This window comes from Hyperoodon ampullatus, assembly GCF_949752795.1.
Source record: "Hyperoodon ampullatus genome assembly, chromosome: 14".
Classification (NCBI taxonomy): domain Eukaryota; kingdom Metazoa; phylum Chordata; class Mammalia; order Artiodactyla; family Ziphiidae; genus Hyperoodon; species Hyperoodon ampullatus.
Genome location: NC_136927.1, coordinates 24,373,401 through 24,399,478, shown reverse-complemented (window position 1 = coordinate 24,399,478; position 26,078 = coordinate 24,373,401). Strand labels below are relative to the sequence as shown.

At 40.8% G+C, this 26,078-nt stretch overlaps 1 pseudogene across 1 annotated transcript; it reads right to left on the bottom strand.

Annotated features, from left to right (window-relative positions):
• Positions 1 to 17,996: 17,996 nt before the first annotated feature.
• On the bottom strand, positions 17,997 to 25,783 carry LOC307062672 (zinc finger protein 75D-like; annotated as a pseudogene). The gene is made up of 6 exons: positions 25,373 to 25,783; positions 23,992 to 24,187; positions 22,833 to 22,924; positions 22,421 to 22,547; positions 19,295 to 19,405; positions 17,997 to 19,117 (listed from the first exon to the last, which is right to left on the bottom strand). The product of its transcript is annotated as a zinc finger protein 75D-like (transcript).
• Positions 25,784 to 26,078: the final 295 nt, after the last annotated feature.

Genomic DNA, 26,078 nt, shown 5'->3' with positions numbered 1-26,078 from the left:
TTTTTTTTTAAGAAAGTTGCCTTATTATTTTTCAAAATTTTTTAATTATTTAGTTATTTATTATTTATTTTCGGCTGCGCCAGGTCTTAGTTGCAGCACCGAGATCTTTGTTGCAGCATGCGGGATCTTTTAGTTGCGGCATGTGGACTTCTCAGTTGCAGCATGCATGCGGGATCTAGTTCCCCGATCAGGGATCGAACCCGGGCCCCCTGCATTAGGAGCACGGAGTCTTACCCACTGGACTACCAGGGAATTCCCCCTGTTCCACCATTCTTAACACTGGCGTCTATCCTCAAGGCCACCTGTGGTCTAAGATGGTGGTAGGTGCTCTAGCCATATGTCCACATTCCTGCACGGAAGGTGGAAGGAGATGTTTGCGCCTAGTTTGGGAAGCTATCCTAGAAGTCCCATCAAATATCTTCCCCATACATCTCATGGATGAGGATTCAGTTATATAACTACACCTAATTGCATGGGAGGCTGGAAAATGTAGTTTTTAGCTGGTCACAATTATTATATCACATCACATCACATCACATCATGTCAGGCAGCCCCCATAATACAAGTGTTGTATTAGTAAGAAAGAAATGGAGAAGAGGTATTGAGCAGCCAAGCAATAGTCCCTGCCCCAAGAAGAATGATTAACTTCTTTTGAAATAGACTTCTGTATTGTTTGGCTAAATACAATAAGTTTTGAGTGCCTTTTAAATTTTTATTGAGGTAAAATTCACATAACAAAATTCATAATTTTAGCCACTTAAAATGTTCAATCCTGTGGTTTATAGTATATTCACAAGGTTGTTCAATCATTATCTGTTTACTTCCAAAATATTTTCATCATCCCCAAAGAAAACCCTCTACCCATTTAGTAGTTACTCCCCATTCTCCCTTGCCCCATCCTCTGACAACCACTAATCTCCTTTCTGTCTCTGTGGATTTTCCTATTCCAGATATTTCATATATATGGAATCATATGTGACCTTTTGGGCCTGACTTCCTTTACTTAGCATAATGTTTTCAAGCTTCATCCCCGTTGTACTAAATTCCTTTTTATGAATTGATAATATCTCAATATATGGATATACTACATTTTGTTCCTCCATTCATCAGTTGATGAACACTTGGGTGGTTTAAACCTTTTGGCTATTGTGAACAGTGTTCCTATGAACATTCACTTGCAAGTTTTTGTTTGAAAGCAAGTTTTCAATTCTTTCAAGGATATACATAGGAGTGGAATTATTGGTTCATATTGTAATTCTATGTTTAACTTTTTGAGGAACTGCCAAACTGTTTTCCACAGAGGCCATATCATTTTATATTCTCACCAGCAACGTAGAGGGTTCCAATTTTTCTACATCTTTACCAATTATTGTTGACCCTTTTAAAAAACGTTATAGCAATTCTAGGGGGTGAGATGTATTTCTCTTTAGGGTTTTGATTTACGTTTCCCTAATGACTAGTGATGTTGAGCATCATTTCATGTGCAGTTGAATTGTCTTTTCACTTTTTTAATAGTACCCTTTGAAATACAATAGCTGTTTATTTTGATGAGTCCAGTTTATCTATATTTTCTTTTTTGCTTTTGTTTCTTGTGTCATATCTAAGAATCCACTGCCAAATCCAAGGGTCATGAAGATTTACCCATATGTTTTCTTTTAAGAGGTATACTTTTAGCTCTTACATTTAGGTCTTTTATTCATGTTGAGTTAATTTTTGTATATAGTGTGAGGTAAGGCTGCAATTTGATTATTTGCATGTCCATACCCATTTTTCTCAGTACCATTTGTTGACAGTACTATTCTTTCCACATTGAATGGTCTTACCATTCTTGTCAAAAATTAATTGACCATAGATGTATGGGTTTATTCTTGGACTCTCAGTTCTATTCAGCTAATCTATATATCTATCTCTGTGGGGTTTTAAATTTATTTATTTGTTTGCTTGTTTGTTTAAGGCTGTACTGAGTCCTAGCTGCGGCACGCGGGATCCTCACTTCGGCATGTTTAGTTGAGGCATGCAGGATCCTTTTAGTTGCGGCATGCGAACTCATGGTTGTAGCGTGCAAACTGGTAGCTGTGGCATGCATATGGGATCTAGTTCCCTGACCAGGGATCAAACCCAGGGTCTCCTGCATTGGGAGTGCAGATTCCTTCTCAGTGGACCACCAAGGAAGTCCTATCTCTGTGTTTTGATTACTATATCTTTGTAGGAATTTTTGAAACTGGGAAACGTGAGTTCCCCAACTTTGTTCTTCTTTTTCAAGATTGTTTTGGCTATTCAGGGTTTGCAATTCCATATTAATTTTAGTATCAGCTGTTCAATTTCTGTAAAGGACACATTTGGAACTTTGACAGGAATTGCACTGAATCTGTAGATCCCTTTGGAAAGTATGGCCAGCTTAACAATATTAACTCTTCCAATCCATGAACATGGGATGTCTCTCTATTCATTTTGGTCTTCTTTAATTTCTTTCAGCAATGTTTTATACTTGTTTGTATACAAGTATTGTATCTTCTTGGTCAAATTCATTCCTAAATATTTTATCCTTTTTGATAATATTATAAATGAAATTGTTTTCTTAAATTTCCTTTTCAAATTGTTCCTTGCTAATATATAGAACCACAGATGATTTTTATGTCTTGATATTGAACTGTGCAACTTGGCTGAATTTGCCAACTCTAATACTTGGGTATTTGTTGATTCGTTGTGATTTTCTATATATAAGATCATCTCACCTGTGAATAGAGATATTTTTTCATTTTCCTTTCCAATTTTCATGTCTTTTATTTATTTTTATTGCCTAATTGCTCTGTCCAGAACTTCCAGTAAAATGTTGAATTGAAGTTATCAAAGTGAGCATCCTCTCTTCTTATTCTTGATCTTAGGGGGAATGCTTTCAGTCTTCCATCATTAAGTCATTAAGTCTTCCACCATTAAGTCATTAAGTCTTCCACGATGTTAGCTTTCTACTCCTAGCCTGATGAGTGTTTTTTTAATCAAAACGGATGTAAGATTTTGTCAAAGGTTTCTCTGCATCAATTGAGATGATCATTTGATTTTGGTCCTTTATTCCACTAATGTGCTATATTACATTGACTGATTTTCATATACTGAACCACTATTTTTTTCCTGGAATAAATTCCACTGGTCATGATGTATAATCATTTTAATAAGCTGCTGAATTCAGTTTTCCGGTATTTTATTGAGGATTTTTACATCTACATTCACATGGCATATTAATCTGTAGTCTTTTGATGTCTTTGTCTGGCTTTGTTATCACAGGAGTGCTGACCTCATAGAATGAGTTCAGAAGCAGTTCTTCCTCTTCTATTTTTGGAATAGTCTGAGAAGGTTTGGTGTTAATTTTTCTTTAACTGTTTGGTAGAATTTACCAGTGAAGTCATTGGGTCCTGGTCTTTTGTTTCTTAGGAGGTTTTTGACTACTGGCTAATTCTTTTTACATGTTATAGGTCTATTTACATTTCTGTTTCTTCTTGAGTCAGTTTTTACAGTTTTGTGTTTCTAGGAATTTTTCCATTTCATCTAGGTTACTAATTTGTTGGTGTACAGTTGTTCATAGTATTCTCTTATAATCCTTTTCATTTCTATAAAAGCAGTAGGAATGTCCTCACTTTCACTTCTGACTTTAGTAATTTGTGATTTCTCTCTTTCTCTCTTGGTCAGTTCAGCTAAGTTTTTTCAATATTTTTAATCTTTTCAAAGAACCAGTTTTGGTGTGTTTGATTCTCCATTGTTTTTCTATTCTCTATTTCATTCCATTTCATTTCTCTATTTCTATTCCCTATTCCATTCTAATCTTAATTATTTCCTTCCTTTGGCTGCTGTTGCATTTAGTTTGCTCTTTCCTTAAAACAGAAAGTTATTGCTTTGAGGTATTTCTTCTTTTTTAATATAGGTATTTACAGCCATAAATTTCCCTTTGAGTATTACTATTGCTGCATCCCTTAAGTTTTGGTATGTTGTATTTTTTTCTTCATTCATCTCAAAATATTTCATAATTTCCCTTATGATGTCTTCTTTGACCTACTGGTCATTTAAGAGTGTGTTAATTAATTTCTTGTATTTGTGAATTTGCCAGTTTTCTTTTTGTTATTTATTTCTAGTTTTATTCCATGTGGTCAGAGAAGATACCTTATATGATTTGAATCTTTTAAAATTTATTAAGTCTTATTTCATTGCCTACTATATGGTCTATCCTGGAGAATGTCCATGTGCACTTGAGAAGAATGTGTACTGTTGTTGGGCAGGGTGTTCTATATATAACTGTTATATCTAGCTGGTTTATAATGTTGTTGAAGAACTCAGTTTGTTTTTTTGATCTTCTGTCTAGCTGTTCTATGTATTATTAAAAGTAAGGTTTTGGGGCTTCCCTGGTGGTGCAGTGGTTAAGAATCCGCCTGCCAGTGCAGGGGACATGGGTTTGAGCCCTGGTCCAGAAAGATCCCACATGCCGCAGGCAACTAAGCCCATGCACCACAACTACTGGGCCTGTGCTCTGGAGACTGCAAGCCACAACTACTGAGCCCATGTGCCACAACTACTGAAGCCCGCATGCCTAGAGCCCGTGCTCTGCAACAAGAGAAGCCACCGCAATGAGAAGCCTGCGCACCACAATGAAGAGTAGCCCCTGCTTGCCACAACTAGAGAAAGCCTGTGCGCAGCAACAAAGACCCAACACAGCCTTAAATAAATAAATAAATAAATAAACAAACTGTAAAATGGCCAAAGGACTCAAAGAGACATTTCTCTAAAGAAGATAAATGGTCAACAAGCACATGAAAAGATGCTCAACATCATTAGTCACTGGGGAAATGCAGACCAAAAACATAATTAAATACCACTTTATACTCATTTAGATGGCTATAATAACAATACAAATAGAAAAATAGCTAGTGTTAGCAAGATAGAAAAAAGGAACTCCTGAACATGTCTGGTGAGAATGCACAGGCATACTTTGGAGGTACTGAGGGTTCAGTTCCAGACCACTGCAACAAAGCAAACACTGTGGGAATTCCCTGGCAGTCCAGTGGTTAAGACTCTGTGGTCTCACTGCTGAGGACCTGGGTCAGGGAACTAAGATCCCACAAGGTGCACAGTGCAGCCAAAAAACAAAAAAAGCAAACGTCGCAATAATGTGACAACTTTTTTGTTTTGCTTTCTCAGAGCATATAAAAGTTATAGTTACACTATACTGCAATTTATTAAGTATGCAATAGCATTATGTCTACATAATGCCAAAACTGTTACAATAGTAACATCAAAAATCACTGATCACAGATCACCATAACAAATATAATAATGAAAAAGTTTGAAATATTGTGAGAATTATCAAAATGTGACACAGAGACAAAAAGTGAGAAAATGCTGTTGGAATAATGGTGCTGCTAGACTTGCTGATGCAGGGTTGCCACAAACATTCAATTTGTAAAAATACATTATCTGTGAAGGGCAATAAAAGTGCACTAAAATGAGGTATGCCTATAAAATATTTCAGGCCTGATAGGTAAGTCTGTTCCTCAAAAATTAAACATAAAACTACCATATGACCCCACAGTACCACTTCTGGATATACTGTATGCCAACAGAGCTGAGAACAGGTACTCAAAACAAATACTTGTACTTGCATGTATGCAACAGGGCTATCACAATAGCCAAAAAGTAGAAACAACTTAAATGTCCATCAACAGATGAATGTATAAACAAATTGTAATGAATCAATAATACTGAATATTATTCAGCCAAAAAAGGAATGAAGTGCTGATTGAAACATGCTACAATGTGGGTCAACTTAAAAAGCATTACACTAGTGAAAGAAAGTCAGGCCCAACATGTCACATACTGTAAGATTCAATTTATATTAAATATTCAGATTAGATAAATCCAGAGGGACAAAAAGCAGGTTTGTGATTTGCCAGGCACTATAGGAAAACAAGAATGAGGAGTAACTGCCTTGTGGAGATGGGGCTTTCTTTGGGTGTGATGAAAATATTTTGGAACTAGATAGAAGTAGTAGTTGCACAAAATTATGAATGTACTAAATGCCACTCAATTGTTCACTTTAAAATGGTTAATTCTGTTTTATGTGATTGTAACCTCATTAAATATTTGCCTATTTAAAATCAACCTGCCATATTTATGTGGGTCTATTTCTGGACTCTTTATTCTATGCCATTGATCTGTGTGTCTATCCCTTTACCAATATCACACTCTTTTGATTAACATAGCTTTAGAGAAAGTCTTATAATCAAGTAATGTGATTTCTTCAATTTTTTTATTTTTCAAAACCGTTTAGGCTATTCTAGTTCTTTTATCTTTCTACATTGCATTAAAACTATTGATCAATCAGGGGAGAATTGACATTTTTACTACTTTGAGTCTTTCCAATTTATGAACATGGTATGTCTTTCCATTTATTTAGGACATCTTTGACTTATTTCACCAGTGATTTATAGTTCTCAGCACACACAACCTCTACATGATTTGTTAGATTTATAACTATTTCTTTTTTTGAAGCTATTGTAAATTACATTGCTTCCAATGTACAGAAATAGAATTTGCTTATTGACCTTGCATCTTGTGATCTTACTAAATTTACTTATTTTAGAGATTTTGCCAGGGTCTTAGAATTTTCTACATTGACAATCATGTCATCAGTGAATAGGAACAGTTTTGTTTTTCCTTTTTAATCTGGATGTTTTTTATTTCCCTTTCTTTCGTTATTGCACTGGTCAAACCTTCCAGTACAACGCTAAACACGAGTGACAGGACTGGGTATTCTTGTCTTGTTGCTTATCTCAGAGGGAAAGCATTCAATCTTAGATAACTAAGTATGATATGAGCTATAGAGTTTTTTTAATAGATGCTCTTTTACAGGTTGAAGAAGTTCCATTCTATTCCTAGTTTCCTGGGAGTTTTTGTCATAAGTAAATGTTGTGTTTTGCCTCCATCTTCACCAGTGCTCACTTCCAGGTTTCTAGTTGTGCTGAGCTGAGGTAAAGGGATATCAGAGAACATAAATTGTAAACTCACCATCAGTTCAGTGGTACTTTGAACTCTGGTGTTCTTCTCCAAATCACCAACTGCTATTAATGCTTTGACGTTCTCAAATAGCTGCTCCATACATTCTAACCAGGTTTTAGAGTTGTTTTCTATGTGAGAGAAAAGGTGAAGCATGCTAACTTCATCTTATCCAGAGCTGGAACCCCAATACTTAGTTTTCCTTGTGCCTTTCCAACATCTATACATTTTCTTTCTTTTCCTGTATTACTGGTTCTCCACTCTGATACCTAATCCCTGCTGCCACCGAGGTCTTCCCAGATTAGTTTACTTCTTTTCAAAGGCTTTACTTAATCTTTTTTCTTGTCCACAATCTTCTTCCCTGTCCCACCTGCTACTATTAGTTACCTGGAAGCCAACTTGTCACACTCTGCTTTAGTCCCTTCTTAGTCATGTTTTTTAAATTGAGATATGACACATATCATGAAATTCACCACTTTGAAATATTTAATTCAGTAGTTTTATTACCATACTTACATTTCATCATCACTATTTAATTCCATAACATTTTCATCACCCCAAAAGAAACCCTGTATCTTTAGCAGTCAACCTCCACCCCCTGCAGCTTCCAGTCCCTGGAAACCACTAATCCACTTTCTGTCTCTATAGATTTGTCTATTCTGGATATTTCATACAACATGTGACCTTTTGTGTCTGACTCTTTTCACTTAGAATGTTTTCAACGTTCATCTATGTTGTAGCATATATCAGAATTTCCTTTCCTTTTATTGCTAAACAACATTCCATTGTATGGATATACCACATTTTATTTATCCATTTATTAGTTGATGGACGTTTGGGTTGTTTCTAGTTTGGGGCTATCGTGAATAATGCTGCTATGTACATTCATATATAAGTTTTTTGTGGACACAAGTTTTCTATTCTCTTGGGTCTATATGTAGCAGTGGAATTGCTGGGACAAATGGTAATTCAATGTTTAACTTTTGAAGTTAGTGCCAAAGTGTTTTCTACAGTGGCTGAACAATTTAAATTCCCACCAGCAGTGTATGAGGGTTCTAATTTCTCCACATCCTCAATAACACTTTCTTATCTATTATCCACATGCTAGTGGATAGTATCTCATTGTGGTTTTGATTTCCTTTTCCATGATGGCTAATGATGTTGAGTGCCTTTTTATGTGCTGACTGGCCATTTGTACACCTTATTGTGAGAAACGTCTATTCAAATCCTTTGCCCTTTTCAATATTAAATTTGCTACTACTGAGTTTCTTTCATGTAGTGTTAAATAATGCTGCTTGAGGAGAAGTTTCTGACCACTTGGGGGTTGATGGTTGTGAAAAGTTGAGACATAGACCAAAAAAAACAAAAACCAAAAACAAACAAACCCTTTTAGCAAGTAGAATTGCTTATATACTAAAGTGCCTAAATTTTCGTAGGTGTTTTCTTTGTGTCTGAATGTATCTAGACTTCTTGTCTCCGCCTTTAGTGCTCTAATCATGTCATTCATAAGAATTTTAAAACTTAAAGTAAAAATATCAAAGATACTCTCCAAATGTGAATGCTAAAGTCCACTCTCAAAAAAGTAGAGAGCCTAAGTCAATTCAAACACATCTATTTTTTAAATTAATATTAAGGTATGTAAGACAGTAGAGTTGTGTTTTTCCTATTCTATTTTGGGGAAGCCGCAGTTGGTCTTGAAGACAAGGAAGAGTGGGAAACTGACCATGGAAAGCCAATCTTCCAAACAAATGAATGATACAAATATTATACAAATTGTTTAAACCATGTAAAGAAACCTAGAAAATGCCCACTTTATCCCCAACCTAGCATTCTTTAGAAGCAAAAACACAAAACCAAAACTGCCTGTGAACATAAAATCCCAGCACCTAAAACAATGCCTGGCATGTAGAAAGTGCCCAATAAACATTTGCCCAATGTTGAATGAATACATGAACATTCACAGTGCATATCGTTCCAAAAGTTTTAGGGAGCAAACATCCACAGGCAGAAATAGAACCAGTTTTTGGCAGCAGGTTAATGTGTCAATTTGGGAACTGCAGGTGATAAACACTAGTTTATGGCACCAGGAATACTGGTTACAAGTAACACTTGGTTTGTTGAGTTGATTTTTATAAATGTTAAATTACAGCAAGTATTAATTGGCCATAAAATGATCTTTCAAAGCATTTTGCACCACACTTCTTGACTATCAGAGCACTGGGTGTTGAAGTACAGAGTAACTACTTTAGAATAACTCCAGAAAGAGAATCAAGGGAAGGAGTGGACACCAACCAAGGAAAAGGAGAAAAAATTCCTCATGAAGAGGAAGTATGGTGCCAAACGGGGAAGGAAATAGAAAAGGAGTATTAAATTTCTACATCATTTTTCATCTTAGCGGTTACCAAAATGCTATAGTTAAATGCTAATAAGAAGAAATACCAGGACTTCCCTGGTGTCACAGTGGTTGAGAACCTGCCTGCCAATGCAGGGAACACAGGTTCGAGCTCTGGTCTGGGAAGATCCCACATGCCGTGGAGCAACTAAGCCCCTGTGCCACAACTACTGAGCCTGCGCTCTAGAGCCCATGAGCCACAACTACTGAGCCTGTGTGCCACAACTACTGAAGCCCGCGTGCCTAGAACCCGTGCCCGGCAGCAAGAGAAGCCACTGCAATGAGAAGCCCGCGCACTGCAACGAAGACCCAATGCAGCCAAAAATAAATAAATTTATTTTTTTTAAAATCCCAGTGAGTTATTTTCTGGATACTGACAAATTGATTTTTAAATATATATGGAGAGGCACAAGACCCAGGATAGCCACCATGATATTGAAGGAGAAGAAAAAAGTTAGAGGACTGACATTACTCGACACTGACTTACTGTAAAGCTACAATAATCAAGACAGTGTGGTGTAGGTGAAAGAATAGACAAATAGATCAATGGAACAGAATAGAGAGCCTAGAAATAGACCGACATAAATATGGACAACTGACTGTTGACAAAAGGGCAAAGGCAATAAAATGGAGGAAAGACAGTCTTTAACAAATGGTGCTAGAACAATTGGACATACACATGCAAAAAAAAAAAAAGAATCTAGATGCAGATTTTACACCCCTCACAAAAATAATTCAAAATGGATTCTAGATCTAAATGTAAACAAAATAATAAAACTCCAGAAGATAAAACATAGGAGAAAACCTACATGACTTTCGGTTTGGTGATGACTTTATACAGTAGATACAACACTAAAGGCATGCTCCAGGAAAGAAATGATTGATAAGTTGGACTTCATTAAAATTAAAAACTTTTGCTCTGCAAAGACACTGTCAAAAGAATAAGACAAGCCACAGATTGGGAGAAAACATTTGCAAAATACTTATGTGATAAAGGAATTTTATATAACTTATGCAAAGAACTCTTAAAATTCAACAATAAGAAAATGATCAACTTGATTAAGAAAGGGGCAGAAGATATGAACAGACACTTCACCAAACAATGTACACAGATGGTAAAAAAAAAAAAACATGAAAAGATGCTCCACATCATGTCATTAGGGAATTGTAAATTAAAGCAATGAGACACCACTATACAACTATCAGAATGGTGAAAATCCAAAAACACTGACAACTACAAATACTCATAAAATAATGGAAAAACAGAAACTCTCATTCATTACTGATGGGAATGCAAAATGGCACAGCTTTTCCTGTTATTCTTCTGCAAATCCCAGACCACTTTGTGCCTGCAAATGGTTAGAGGACAGTTTCCAGGTCCCAGATGGTGTACAGGACAAGAATTTGGGAGGGCATAATACACAGGTTAACTCCAAGGGATTAACCAAAGAGAAAACAGGGTTCTTTCTGAGAAAAAGAGACCATACTTAAGAAGGGATTCCTGTCACTTGTGGAGACAGGTGAGAGATCATGATTTAGTTGAGAGTGATGATACTTCCTGAGATGTCTGTGCCCTGGTCTCTCCTTTTCCTCCTTCTAAGACAGTGAGGGCTGATATGAGTGGTCAGGATGGTGGTGGAATGGAGTCCTAGCACACTGTCTCAGACAGCCTAAGGAGAAGAATGGGTAATAAGGAATCAGTCAGGAGCCCTGACTCCTAAATCCTGCTCCACAACATGCATGGACAAAAATTTACTTTCTTCCTAGAACTCTTGTGGTATCCAAACTGGGAACCAGGAAATCTCAATTCTCTCCCTGCATCTTCTGCAACACATCTTAAGGCAACCACTTCCTGAAATTTTTCTTATATACCTGATGTCTCAAGTGGGGCTGATGGTCCCTGTTCTTCACCCCTCCTGGGGAGTAGATGAGCTTTGAAGTTGAAAGATCTTATACTGGGTTGTCAGCTTTGTAAAAGTGAAGTGCCATTTTCCAAACCCTTGTGTGTAAAACACTCGTTGCATAGCAGACGCTGGAAGCAATTGAGAATGTTGTTGCTAAAACGTTTGGATCTTCTACTAGATACAGAAGATGCCAAACACAATTGCTTGCATTGACCTTCAAGAAATAAATTCTTTGGCTGGGGCCCTTGCAAGAGAGAAGTCTCCAAGTTCTCTCCTAGAAAGAGAATGCACGGGTACTAGTTCCACTCTGCCCGCAATATCTAACCATGGGACCTGAAGCTTCACCTTCCTATTGTTTAATGGTGATGCCTGTCCCCCTACCCAAGAGGCTGTGTGGTGCAGAGGAAAGGGCATTTAATTGAGAGTCAGGTGGCGTGGGATCTAATTTTGTTCCACTAATTCAGATACTCTCTCAAGTTTCCATAGTGGTGAAAGGATTAACTAGGTCAGTGTTTCCCAAACTGGTATTCCACAAAACTATCTGAGAGATGGATGTTAGATGTGAATGTCACACACCCACCACCACCACCACCACGATCAAATAAGGTTGGCAATCACTGCATGCTTATACTCCTCTCCTTTGACCCGGAGTTTACACTGTACATTTAATTTTTTAAAATAAATTTACCTATCTATCTATTTATGGCTGTGTTGGGTCTTCCTTGCTGCGCCTGGGCTTTCTTTAGTTGCGTCGAGCGGGGGTTACTCTTCCTTGCAGTGCACAGGCTTCTCATTGTGGTGGCTTCTCCTGTTGTGGAGCATGGGCTCTAGGCACGTGGGCTCAGGAGTTGTAGTATGAGGGCTCTAGAGTGCAGGCTCAGTACTTGTCGCACACAGGCTTAGTTGCTCAGTGGCATGTGGGATCTTCTTGGACCAGGGCTCAAACACGTGTCCCCTGCATTGGCAGGCGGATTCTTAACCACTGTGCCACTATGGAAGCCCTGCACTGTACATTTAAACATAAACACTGAGAAGTCCTCCTATAACAAAACATTGACTTTAACCCACTGTCCCCAGATTTACTTGGGTGCATAGTATTTTCATGGAATAGCTCTGCATATCTCACATTGTTCTCTACCTATGTTTGGTACCCACTGACAGAACAGATTTCCAAGGCCCCTTCCAGGTCCTTCTATACACCTCGGTGTTGAGACAGTCCTTGGGAAGAGATGTGCTGAGTGACTGCAAGACCCCTAGGTCTGTGTGGGCATTCAGGCCCTTACTAATGGCAAGTGTTGGAGAGCAGAAATGCTGGGGGTGGGTGCTGAGAGGACAGGCAACCCGAGTGGAGGTGCTTTCCTTGGGGTGCACATGGAATCCAGTCTTCTTATTCCAGGGTGAAGTTCCCTGAGCTCCAAGCTGGAGCATTCATTCAGATAGAATGATAGCCTTAGACATTCCTACGTCCCCAACACAGGAATCCTCTGTGTGTTCCTTCAGAGGGCCTGCATGCTCTTCTCTTCCATCTCTCCTGATAAAGAACAAAACCAGGACTCATGGCCATCACACATTTGTCAAGCACTCAATACCTGAAGAAAGGAGAACACTGGGCCGGGGGTGCTCTGAGTAACCAAAGCTAATGTTCAGGTGGCTGTGGCAGTATTTTTCTGTTTGATATAAGTGGACCCTTGAAGAACATGGGTTTGAACTGCAAGGCTCCACTTACATGTGGACTTTTTTCAATAAATAGGTACCACAGCACATGATCCATGGTTGGTTGAAGCTGCAGATGCAGAACCACAGATGCAGAGGGCCAACTGTAAAGTTATACACGGATTTTCAACTGTGCAGGAGTTGGCGCAACTAACCTACCCTGCGCGTTGTTGAAGAATCAACTGTATTTTCATCCTTATATTTGTCAGTTTTGTGCCCAACACTGAAGTCTACACAAGACAGACAAAGCCCCTGCCCTCCTGATGCTTATATTCTAATGGGTTAAGACAGACAAAAGCAAGCAAACAAACCAAATAACTCTGCCTTGTGATACTTCCTATGAAGGGAATAAACACAATGCTCAGAATGGTTAAGTGCAGACATGACTGACTGGTATAAGAGTGAAGGTCAAGGGAAGACAGAGCCCTTGTGCAAGCTTGGATTTCAAATTGTGGGAGCTGTGGAGAGATCCAAGAGGAGAATACTGTAGAAGCGCCTCTTAACTCAAAGAAGAGTAAGACAGGAAATATGAGCTCCTCCTTTAAGGAGGATGAATAGCTTTGATGCTGAGTAATGCTTACTCAACAGAAGTTACAGGAAGAAGGAAACATTAAAACACATTCCGTAACTCCTCTGTGTGAGAAACTATTGTTCCTTAAGCTACTAACATTTTAAAAAAGATTGTTTTTTATAAGCTTAAAATATCTAACTCTTTTCTTTGTGAACATTAAAGACCCTCCACTTTTTCATTTTTTCACATGCTTTGAAACTGTTCTGTTTGTACAAGTCATGGACAAATGCTTAGTGTGAAAATCATGATGCTGGAAATATTATATTCATTGGTTAAAAAAATTAAACAGAAAGATTTCTTACCAAGTTTTTCCTTGAAGGTTCAGGGTATTCAAATACTATAAACCTCATTTTTGTATTAATGCTTAGATCTGTGCAATTCAAGATTCATAATCCTACTGTGGTGGAAATGAAAAGCGATTCTGATAGTTTTCCTAAATCCGAAACTGAGTGAAAGACAAGAGCTTGCTTGCATAATTCCTCTCATAAGAGCCAGATGGGAGAACTGCTTTAAGTGAAGTGCAGGCATTATCAGATATGGATGATTTATACAGAAGGAAAGCCTTATAGACGCTTGACTGCGGAAAGAACTTCAGTACAGCCCAGTACCCTTGTCCTCTGGAGAATTCATACACAAAGAAACCCTACATATACATCAGGTTCGGTAGATGCTTTAAACAGTGCTCCAGCCTTGCTCTCCATTGAACCCACACAAGGAAGAAACTATAAAAGTGACAAGTGTGGAATAGATTCAGCAACAAAATGCTTCTGTACTTGTTTGGAAAGAACCCTAGAAACAGAATGTGGGTAAAGCTTCAGCACTTCCTACTCAGGGCACTTCAGAGACTGTACAGGAGAGAACCCACAGAAAGAACGTGAGGAGGCCTTCAGCAAATAATCCACTGTAAGCACTAGAGGGAAAGCTCCTGAGAGAAAAGTAATGGGCAGCCTTGATCCATTACACGTGCGTGGGAACGAGCCAGGAAATGCACAAGATAATCAGTAAACACTTGTCTGTGGAGTGGTTCAACGAATGTCTGGAAAATCCCTTATGGTGTTCAAAGCTTTTTATTATCCCAACTGTCCAGCTGAATAGAAAAGGCTGCTTAGCGTTCTTCCTCTAAAAATCTCCAGCGCAACTGAACACTGTTCTCAGTTTCAAAAGCTGATCGAAACCCTAGCAGTTTGTTTTATCCAAGCTCTCCTCCTGTACTTCCCCTCCAGTTAAAAGATAGTTGAGATTCTCAAGATCAGCTTGAGGTTAGTCAGCTTAATGGTGAGAACTCTGGGTATACAATGGTGCCAGGACTGTGGCCACTGGGACCCGTGCAGAGAAGGGGTCGAGGATTTGGGGACTAGGCTAGGTCAGTGATCCAATTCTCAGAACCAACCTTGGAGCCACTATAAGGCTGTTAACTGGACACACAAAAACAAAGCACCTTCTGGTTTGTCCTAGAAATCATCTGATTATGCAGGTCATATTAGTGAGAACTTTAACACTGTTTGAGGCTGAACCTAGGGTTGTGTCTGATTTCATTTTTAAACGAAGCCTCACAGTTTGTTTTACCTTGTTATAGTAATCGGCTCTCATCGCTGTGATGAGGTATAGAAATGCCTTCTTCTAACCTGAATACATCCAACCCAAATTCCAAAACATACATAGTAGTAAAACACTGTGCTGATTAGTGGCTAAGCTAGAACTTTCCCACTGGAAGTTTCTCACTCCCCAGCTGGACTGCCTGCCCTGCTCCTGTTTTCCTGGCCAAGCTTCTTCCCAGCTGTTACCTTTCAGTCCAGGAAAAGAAGCCACCTTCCTCTTTACAACAATCTGGGAAAACTTGGTGATCTCCTTCCTGTTTTCTGAGGCACAATTCAAAGAAGGTACAACAGAGCTATTTACCAAACCATTCCTTGAAGTCTACTGCACTCACTTAGGAATGGAAAGAAACCCCTAACCTCTCCCTAGCCCACTGATCAACAGAAGCCTTTCTTGTGCACGTAGGGCTGGGGAGCAGTGGAACAGAGGGCGGACAAAGCCAATGAAATGGAATAAGGCCAGAGAGAGGGACAGATGGTTGCCTTGTCCACTTCTACAACTGACCTCTACAGGATTTGTCCCCGGTAAGCAAGCAAGCAGTCTGTCTTTCCCATCACCTACTTATAAGTCTTATAAGCTCCTAAGTGTTCCCATCAGTGTTACACCAGCTCAGTGGAGCATCTAGAGGAAACTAGATCTCTTCCAAGGACCAAAGACCAGGTGGAATGACAAAGAAGTTTCCTGAGCTCTAGCAGAATAGACGGTCTTACTGACAGGACAGGTTATGCTGCAGAAACACATAGCACCAACATCCCATTGACTTAACACAACAAAAGTTTATTTCTTATTCCTACAGTCCATTATAGGTCTGGGGGACTCTCCAGAACAGATACCCCTTCCCAATGTGGGGGGCTCGGCATTCCAGACTGTTCTGATCTTGTGACTCCTCTCTCTGTGCTTATACGACTGAGGCAGAAAAAGACAGCACTAGAGTCCTGCAGCAATAAACAAATGCTTCAGCCAAGAAGGGAAACTTTTGCTCACACCCATTGCTCGAAACTATCTCAGGATGCTAACTGCAAGGAGAAAAAAGTCTAACCACTCCCTTCTTACTGTTCACTAGGATACAAGCTCCATGAGGATATGCATTTTGTCTCCTTGTCCACTACTATATCCTTAGCTTAAAAGACTACCTGGGCACATAATAGGCCCTCATTAAATTGAGTGAATGAATGTAGTGTCAGCAAGAAATCCACATGTATATCTTGGGAGAAGAAACAGAGTCCCAGGGGTGTAAGGCTGAGACTGTTGGGTAAGATCTATGCAGACCAGAGCTGCAGAGCTGGCCGAGCTTAAGAAATAAGTACACTGGTGTACTGGTACAGTTATCTTAGAGAAGAAAATGAAATCCTGCTGACAGCAGCAGACCAAAACCTCAGGTGACTTACACCATAAAGCACTGAAGCCAAGGACCAAATCAACCGAGCAAACCACCAACACGAGTGCTCAGCTCCTGGAAGGAGCTGCAACAGCCACAAATGCATCTGCTCCTTTAATGCAGTCAGTCCACCCAACATACCACTGGGGACCAGGGGAAAGGGAAGGACACACACACCGAGACCCTGCTATTTCCCAGGCTGTTAGGTGCTTTTCCTTCATCAACCCCTCTAATCCCCCAAAAAAACCCTGACTTGAGTGTTATCGCTATTTCATATGGAAACTGGAGATTTAAGAGTGTTTCACTAACCAATCAAGAAACAGGAATGTTTTACAAGCTAGAAATAGATGCAATACAATGTCATCCAGGATGGCTGGGCAGGGACAACATACAGATCAGTCCTACTAATCCTGCCCTCAGGCCTGACTGATGTAGCTAAGTGACAGCCAACAGACCCACTAGCTATGGGGTCTTAACAAGCCTCTGGATTTCTTTGAACCTGACTCCCCTTTTTATAAGAGATTTGTAAGAGATCGTTTAACCTCCTTCCTAATACTACCTGAAAGCTCTAACAGGAACACATCTGAATCACTGCTGTAGGTGTTATAAGAAAATCCACAGCCCATAGAGATTTTTGGCATTCTATGCTATGCTGGAGAAGACAGAAACTGGAAGACCCTGTTTAACAGTTTACAGTGTTAAGTCAACCAAGGCAGATGCAGGTTCACCTATCCTTGCCTACCACTCAACATCAGTTCCCAAACCTTTCCTTTTGGGAACTTGGTCTCCTGCTCACCGAATTCCCAGAGCATCATTCCCAGTGACCCACAGGATCCTCCCTACTGCATACACTGCAGTTCCCAGACAAACATAACTTTCTTGTTGTTCTTAGTAACAAACAAAAGCCACGTTAAAATACAAAGAGACAAAAACCTGAGAAGTTGATCCTGAATTCCCATTAATTTCCATGAGCTTCAGAAAAGTGCTCATGTTTATGGCTGTTTTATCCTATTGGCATTGTGAGGTAAGGAGTCCAGTTAATTGCAGAAAAGTCTTCATCTAAAATATACCAAATGGCTAAAAATTCCAACCCATGTCCACATGATCTCATTATTCTCCTTTTTTCAAACACCACAAATGAGAGGCAATGATACTGCATTATTAGTTCACCTGGCAGATTCTCTAACAGTGAAGTAAATGATTTCATCACAGTAAAAACTGTGCTAACAGGACTCAAGAGATATAGTTGCTAAAATGTTCAAGAAAGAACTCAGAACCAGGTCAACTTTGTGAACACTGTCCAATGACAAAACAGAGTAAGAAAATCCAATTTGTTTCTTGGAAAACTTTATATTAGAATTCATTTCTACCTCATGAGACTACTGAAATTCGTTAAGTCTGCTAACTGGAAGACAATGGTATGCAATGAAACATGTATATTACTGCTTTTTGTTTTGGAAGACCATGCTACAAATGTTTCTATCATATGTGCTTAAGAGTAGCTGGGGAGGCCACTCTGTGACCACAGAAGACTGATGATTCATGACTGCATCTGCTATTTTGAAGCTGATCTTGCTATTTTGCCAAGTACAATCCCAAAACAGCTTTTTCCCTTACTCAGAATATTCGTAGAACACTTTTTTTGCTAAGGAATTCAGTGAAAGTTCTAAGTAAAAACAGTAAGTAGTACAACTATTAACGTTTCCCCTCCATAGTCAACCCTGATTTCTTTCTGCGAAACATGACGTTTACATCTCCAAATTTTCCACTGGTGAAAAATTCTTCATGCTTCTTAATTTTGCATTTTTTCATAAACTTTAGGGTCAAGCGCCACTTGGTATATGTCTGTAGACTAAGGACACTGAACAAGCTTTCCTTCACTGGTGTCAAAGTCTTGAGCACTTATTGAAGCTTCTCCTGCATGTGCTACAGGTGGGTTCTCCGGTGTTTAATAAGGTGGGAATTTTGACTGAATTTTTTTCCACATTGATGACATGTAAAGGGCTTCTCTCCAGTGTGAGTTCTTTGGTGTGTGTGGAGATGTGAATTTTGACTGAAGCTTTTCCCACACCATGAGCATTTATATGGCTTTACTCCTTGGTGTGTTGTTAAGTGCTTATTAAGATCTGACCTCCATCTAAACCTCTTATCACACTGTTCACATTTATATGGTTTCTCTTCAGTGTGAATTCTTTGGTGCTTAATAAGATCAGAGCTAACTCTGAAGCTTTTCCCACATTCCTGACATTTAAAAGGCTTCTCTCCTGCACGTTCTTTCTCGTGAAGCTCGATAAGTTTCAGCAGCTCTTCTTCCCACCAGTTTGAAACTTTCTTTCCTTCCTTCACTGGAAAATCTTGGTGCCATTTCCCCACCCTATGCATATCACCATGATTTTCTTTGCCCATTGTTTTCTGATGAACATTCACACTGGCTTTTTTTGATACTACGTCTCCTGGTGCTTGTATTTCTAAGTCAGAAAAACATATAGGTTGATGATTTTCAGTGTCATTTTTCATCTTTATCTCTGTTGGAATAAACATAAGAATCAGCCAACTGTATGTCAGAGCAAGAAAACCATGGGAATAGAAAAAAATGCAATATTCACTGATTTTAAAAAAATAGGGAAGTAGAATCTTAAATGTTAAGCCCTTGTAAAGGTTCCTACCAAAGCACATTTCTCCTCTTCCCATGGTATATTTACCTGAAAACAGCTCTCCGGGACTGTCTTTGAACACTGGGGATCCTTGAACCCATGGCTCTTCCCCTTGCTCTAAGCAGCAGACCACTTTAGTTTTGGGGAGCACAAATAATGCTGTGAAATAAAAAACTGAGGTCAGTGACTGGAACTAACAATGGTTTACTAATTCCAGACTACTTCAAGAAGAGCAAAAGATACTTTAACAGTTTCTTATCCTGAATGGTTAAATGGAGAGTCTCATATCCAATATTAAGTTTACACTATACTGCATTTGTGAGTGGGTATGTAAAGACTGGGAAATAAACCTAAGCTAGATCTATGAAAAGGGTATGCGAATTCATTGCGTGTTCCCCATCTTCTGAAACCAATACTGCATATTCAACTAAGCTGTAACCAAACTCCAGAGGCTACAGGAAATACAGGCTGGTCCTATTACCTCTTTAGGAAGACTCATAATGGATAAGGCCAGGTCTAGGGGAGTCAATGTGAAGGTCAGTGGGCTAGGTGTCATAAACACAAGTGATTCCTGTTATAGTATAGCAAGTTTCAATTGAGTTCTCAGGTACCAGACACTGGACCAGGAAAGATTTCTACCACTCCTATAGCTCACTGGTTCACATCCAGGTGAAGGAAAGAGACCAGAATTACTTAGTGGACCTTCTCTAAAAGTATGGAAAGCATTCATCACTCAGTCATTCAATACATATGTGCTGAGTGGCTGTGGTGCACCAGGCACCCTCTATGTGCTAGGAATACAGTGGTGAATAAGCCAAGCCCCCCTGATCTCACAGAGCTTATCTTCTAGTGCAGAGCGAGACAGTCTAATGTCAATAAACACGCAAATAAAATATCAGGAAGTGATAAATGTTTTGAAGAAAACTAAAGCAGGGTGAGAGAACATTTAAGATTCTGCTTCTGTGAAGCTATTTTAGATAAGGCTATGTGAAAAGCCTCTCTTAGAAAGTGATATTTGAGGGACTTCCTTGGTGGTCCAGTGGTTAAGACCCATGCTCCCAATGTAGTGGGTCCGGGTTCGACCCGTGGTTGGGGAGCTAAGATGCCGCAACTAAGAGTTTGCATGCTGCAACTAAAAATCCCGCATGCTGCAACTAAAGATCCAGAGTGCCGAAACTAAGACCCTGCACAGCCACATAAATATATATTTTTTAAAAAAAAGTGATATTTTGAGCAGAACCCTAAACTGAGAGTTTTGTCACATGGCAGAAAAGTGTGCCAGGCACAGGGAAGGGGAAAGAAATGAGCACACCAAGCCCATGAAACAGCAAGATGAGCAGTGTGAATAAAGAGGCCAGAGCAAGGGCACGAATGGCAGGAGACGACAGCAGGGAGATGAGGAGGGGCCAGATCGTGGAGGAAGCCTTGGTAAGGAATTTGGTTCTTATATTGAATGTGATGAGAAGTTATCATAAGGTTTTTAAGCAGAAAATGTCATCATCTGATTAGGATTGGTTTTTTTGGCCACACCCTGCAGCTTCCAAGATCTTACTTCCCCAACCAGGGATTGAACCCACACCCTTGGCACTGAAAGTGCAGAGTCCTAACCACTGGACCACCAGGGAATTCCATGTGATTAGGGTTGTTTTTTTTTTTCTAATAACTTTATTTTATTTATTTATTTTTGGCTGTGTTGGGTATTCGTTGCTGTACGCGGCCTTTCTCTAGTTGCGGTCAGCAAACGGGGGCTACTCTTTGTTGCAGTGTGTGGGCTTCTCATTGTGATGTCTTCTCTTGTTGCAGAGCACAGGTTCTAGGTGAGTGCGCTTCAGTAGTTGTGGCACGCAGGCTCAGTAGTTGTGGCGCACGGGCTTAGTTGCTCTGCAGCATGTGGGATCTTCCTGGAGCAGGGCTCAAACTCGTGTCCCCTGCACTGGCAGGCGGATTCTTAACCACTGTGCCACCAGGGAAGCCCCCATGATTAGGTTTTTAAAAGACTCTGGCTGCTGTGTGGAAAACTGATTGTGGGAGGGCAGGAGTGGTGGCAGTGGGTGGCAGTTAGAAAGTATTGAGGAGAACCTTGTGGCTGAGACGAGGATGCTAACAGCACAAGAGGCTGAGACATGATCCGATTCAAGCTATACTGTGAGGGTGGAGCCAAGATGATTAGCGATGGCCTAGTAGTGGGGTAGGATGGCAAGATCACGGTAAAGAATGATCCATGGGTTTTCTAGCCTGAAATACTGGGTGAATGGTAGTGTCCTTTAGGGAGACAGGAAAGAGAAGAGCAAAGCAAATTTGGAGGGAAGGGACCAAAAATTCTGGATAAGGAATGAGCATGTGAACTTGGCAAAAGCTCCCAGGTGAGCTGGTTACACCTTTTCTCTGCTGAACCACTATCTGAGAATCAAAAAGCAACTGGTAAATATATCTGTGTATAAATATAAAAAAAAAAGCAACTGGAAAAGAGACTCTCTCATAGAGAAAGCCAAGAATATGACAGATTACTCAACTCCTAGGCAAAGGGAAGGGCAAAGGACATCCCTGGTGGTTTAGTGGTCAAGAATCCACCTTCCAATGCAGCAGACAGGGGTTCAACCCCTGGTCAGGGAACTAAAATCCCACATGCCGTGGGGCAATGAAGCCCGCGACACAACTGCTGAGCCCACACACTCTAGAGCCTGTGTGTCACAACTACAGAGAAGCCCGCATGCCGCAACGAAACATCTCACATGCCACATTGAAGATCTCGCATGCCACAACTAAGGCCTGATGCAGCCAAATAAATAAATTATTTTTTTAAAAAAAAAGATTCAGGAGTTCCCTGGTGGTGCAGTGGTTAAGAATCCGCCTGCCAGTGCAGGGGACACAAGTTCGAGCCCTGGTCCGGGAAGATCCCACATGCCACGGAGCAACTAAGCCCATGCGCCACAACTACTAAGCCTGCACTCTAGAGCCCGCGAGCCACAACTACTGAAGTCCAAGTGCCTAGAGCCTGTGCTCTGCAACGAGAAGCCACTGCAATGAGAAGCCCATGCACCACAACAAAGAGTAGCCCCTGCTCGCCACAACTAGAGAAAGCCCGCGTGCAGCAACGAAGACCCAACACAGCCAAAAAGATAAATTAAAAAAATTAAAAAAAAAATTCAATGAAGGGAAGGGGAGAATCTTTACCTAGAGAGATGACAGTCTCATAGTTTTCTTGCATTACATCATTGTAGAGGGCCTTCTGAGCAGGATCCAGTAACTCCCATTCTTCCTGGGAAAAATATATGGCCACTTCTTCAAATGTCAACAAGCTCTAAAAAGAGAATAGGCTTTAGGTCAGTATTTCCCACTTCAAAAGCAGCCCAACCATCTGACCCATGATTTGTATGTTAGTCCAGGAACTAAAGGAACAGCACATGATACTTTTTAAAGTGAGAAGGCAGAAATGGAGGAGGCAAGGGATCAGCAAACAGTCTGGGAGGTGTCCAGTTCCCCAGAGGGATCATCTGGGTTAATATGCCTCTGAGCACGTGCTGGGCAGTGTAGGTCAAGGGCAGCAGGGAGAGGCAGCCCTAAGAAGCTGGAAAGCACAGTTCACCTGGGACTCAGGCAAGATGAGCTCAGGTGCCACTGGCCAGTCTTTGGTGTTTGTCTGTTCAGGAAAGGCTAGGATCCGGTGAGCAGGCACCGCTGTGGGTGAAAGACAGCAGAGGTAATTTCTCTCGCTTCTGTTTCTGAACGTGGTAGGCTCTTTTCTAAAATACAGAAGACCCCGATTTTTTAAGTATTGATGAGATACCTTTACAAGCACGTGTGCTGGACTTCCCTGGTGGCGCAGTTGTTAAGAATCCACCTGCCAATGCAGGGGACATGGGTTCGAGCCCTGATCCAGGAAGATCCTACATGCTGTGGAGCAACTAAGCCCGTGCACCCCAACTACTGAGCCTGCGCTCTAGAGCCGAAAAGCCACAGCTACTGAAGCCCGCGTGCCTAGAGCCCATGCTCTGCAATAAGAGAAGCCACCGCAATGAGAAGCCCACACACCGCAAGGAAGCCACCGCAATGAGAAGCCACCGCAGTGTGAAGCCTGCGCACCACCTCGCTCACCGCAACTAGAGAAAGCCCACACGCAGCAACGAAGACCCAACACAGCCAAAAATAAATAAATACATAAATTTATTTATTAAAAAAAAAAAGTGTGTGTGCTGCTCAGAAATGCCTCTCATTATAAATGAAAACCATGGAACTACCAGCCTCTAAAACAGGTTCCCTAGTTTTCATGAGCAACTTAATGAAAGGAAAAAATTTTTATTATCCTCTTGTGACATAAATTGAAAACAAAATACTCAGGGAATCCAGTGTACAGTAAGAGATGTAGTTTTTTTTTTTTTTTTCATCATTTGTTACTTTTTTTCTGGTACAAATAGTGTTCACATTCTGCCACTAACCACCCATTCTGATCCCAATTCCCTTCATATTTTCAGCATGAGATGAGACTGACCCTCTCTGCTTTTCCAAAAACAGAATTCCTGAGGTTATTACCAGGGTTCTGTGGTTTGGAGATTTCTGAATCTTAGGCCAACCCCCACCTTCAACCACACGTGGTCTGCTCTACTGTAACCCGGGGGGCATCCTAATTGCTAACGTGGCTACATTAGTAGATCCACAGGGCAAGCAAGAAAATGGTAACAACATTCTGGCTTAACAAATTACTATCCCAGCTCCCAGGAGAAGGAAAGTAACGTGAAGCTCCTTACCCCTCTCACATACGGGCGCAGTTTCTTTGTGGGTATTCCTGATCAGCAGCTCTTGTAGACTCCGGTGTGTATTCCAAAATTCTTCATCCTGGGACATGCCCACTTGCTGGGCCTCTGCTGGCTTCAGCTTGAAGCCTGGGGCCTCTGCTGTTTCTCCCAAGTGCACCGCCTCCTTTCCCAGCTCATGGTCTGCAACCTAGAAATAATGCACATCCTTGTTACCATGGAACTTACTTTTAGTTTGGGAGTTGGTAAGAGAGGGAGGAAAAAGCAGAGTGCAAACTGTGGGAAGAAGGAGACACTAAAGGAAATGTCACAAAGACTTAAAAGAGATACGAGACCACCAACTTTCCACAAGAACTATACACAAAATATAGGAAAATTGGCAGAAGAGGAAAAAAGGTGTGGTTACTGCCAGTGCTCCAAGACAGCAGCTCCCACCCTCTGCATCCAGCCCAGCTCAGACCACTAACAGGGCTGCACAGGCCACCTGTTCTCATGCCACCTTGACAGACTTTCTCTCCCAACTTAGATTCTTGCCTTAGTGGTTTCCTGTCCTCTAACTCTCTCAAGAAATTAAGGAATTGAATTTAAAAGTTGTCCTGTCAACCAGATTTTCCACATGGCCAGGGAAGAGTCTCACAGAGGACTGGGATAAAATGGAGAAAAAAGTGGGAGGAAAGAGTCAGGGCTCCAACCTATCCCCAAATGATTTTGACACAAAACGTGTGCCCTCCCAGTATTCTCAGTAGGCCTGTGAAGCCAGCTGGTATGCGCAAGGGCATGCCCTGAATCCCCACTCACAGCACAGCCAAGGAACAACCACTGAGGAAAGGCAGTGGAGGCCCTTGTCTACGGTACAGAGGACACTATCCCTCACGCTCTTTCTTCTCTCAGCTACTCTACTGAGATTTCCAAATCTTTCTTTCCCCGTTTTCTTTCTAGGTTTTCTCTTCCTGGGCAGTCTTCCTCTAGTTGTTTGGTTTCTGCTCTTTCCTATCTTCACTCTCCTTTGGTCTCTGAGAATTACTCCTTTTTTGGATCTGTCCCGTCCTCTCCAACTCCTTATTGCCTTTTGTTTGTTTCGAAGAACTTGAGGCCCATCTCCTTCGCCAAGCCAGACTAGACTCATTACCCTCAACACACCCTGGCTCCAAAGAGGGCAAAAAGCAACTCTCTCCCTAAGGCCAGGGAAGTCTGCCAGGATCTCTGAAACCTGTGGACTGACTATGGCTGTGGGTCTGTGCTTTCACGTTCTGCTTTACATGTCCTTAAGGAACAACAGAACTGAGACCTAATTCATCTTACTTCCCAATTAACTGCCGCAATACATCCACCTTCACCCTGTTTCACTGCACACATGAAGAATCTTTCTTCTCACCCCATTCCTCATTTGACCAGATTCCCTCTGCAAGTGTTCTATCAGGACCACAGCCTCCTCAAAGCTCTGTAGATGGTGCTTCTTTATGCGGGTCTGGGTGTCCCTGGGCAGAACGGTCAGGAACTGCTCTAGGACCACGAGTTCCAAGATCTGGACTTCTGACCGAATCTCTGGCCTCAGCCACCATGGGCTTAATTTCTGAAGCTGGTCAACAGCCTCCCTGGGTCCAGCTGCATCATGATAGAGGAAGCTCTAGAAGTGCTGGTGAGACCTCTCGGGACTGAGACTGTCCGTTTGGGGGGCATATTTCTTATGCTGACTGGAGCTCTATGTCACAGGTCCCTTGGTCTCCCACAGAGTCCTGATCTGAGGATTCAAGTACTTACCCACCTTCAGATCTACTGTCATCATTCTGATCTAGGAACAATTTGGCTCCTGTGTTGGACACACCACCAGCATCATCTTTGACAGCTGAGGCCCAGTCTGGTCTGGAACAAAACCAATAGAAAGTTCTTCTTTCTAAGGCATTAAAGTGAGAAAAAAAAAAAAGTGCATGTCAATAAGAAAGTCACACGAACTTTACTACTTGTTACTTATTATAAGAGAAAAATGAACTTTAAAAATCAACTGCCAAGCCCTTGTTTCTCTCCTTTTCTATTATTCAACGGAATACAGCACGACTTATTGCAGACAAATGTAAATAAAT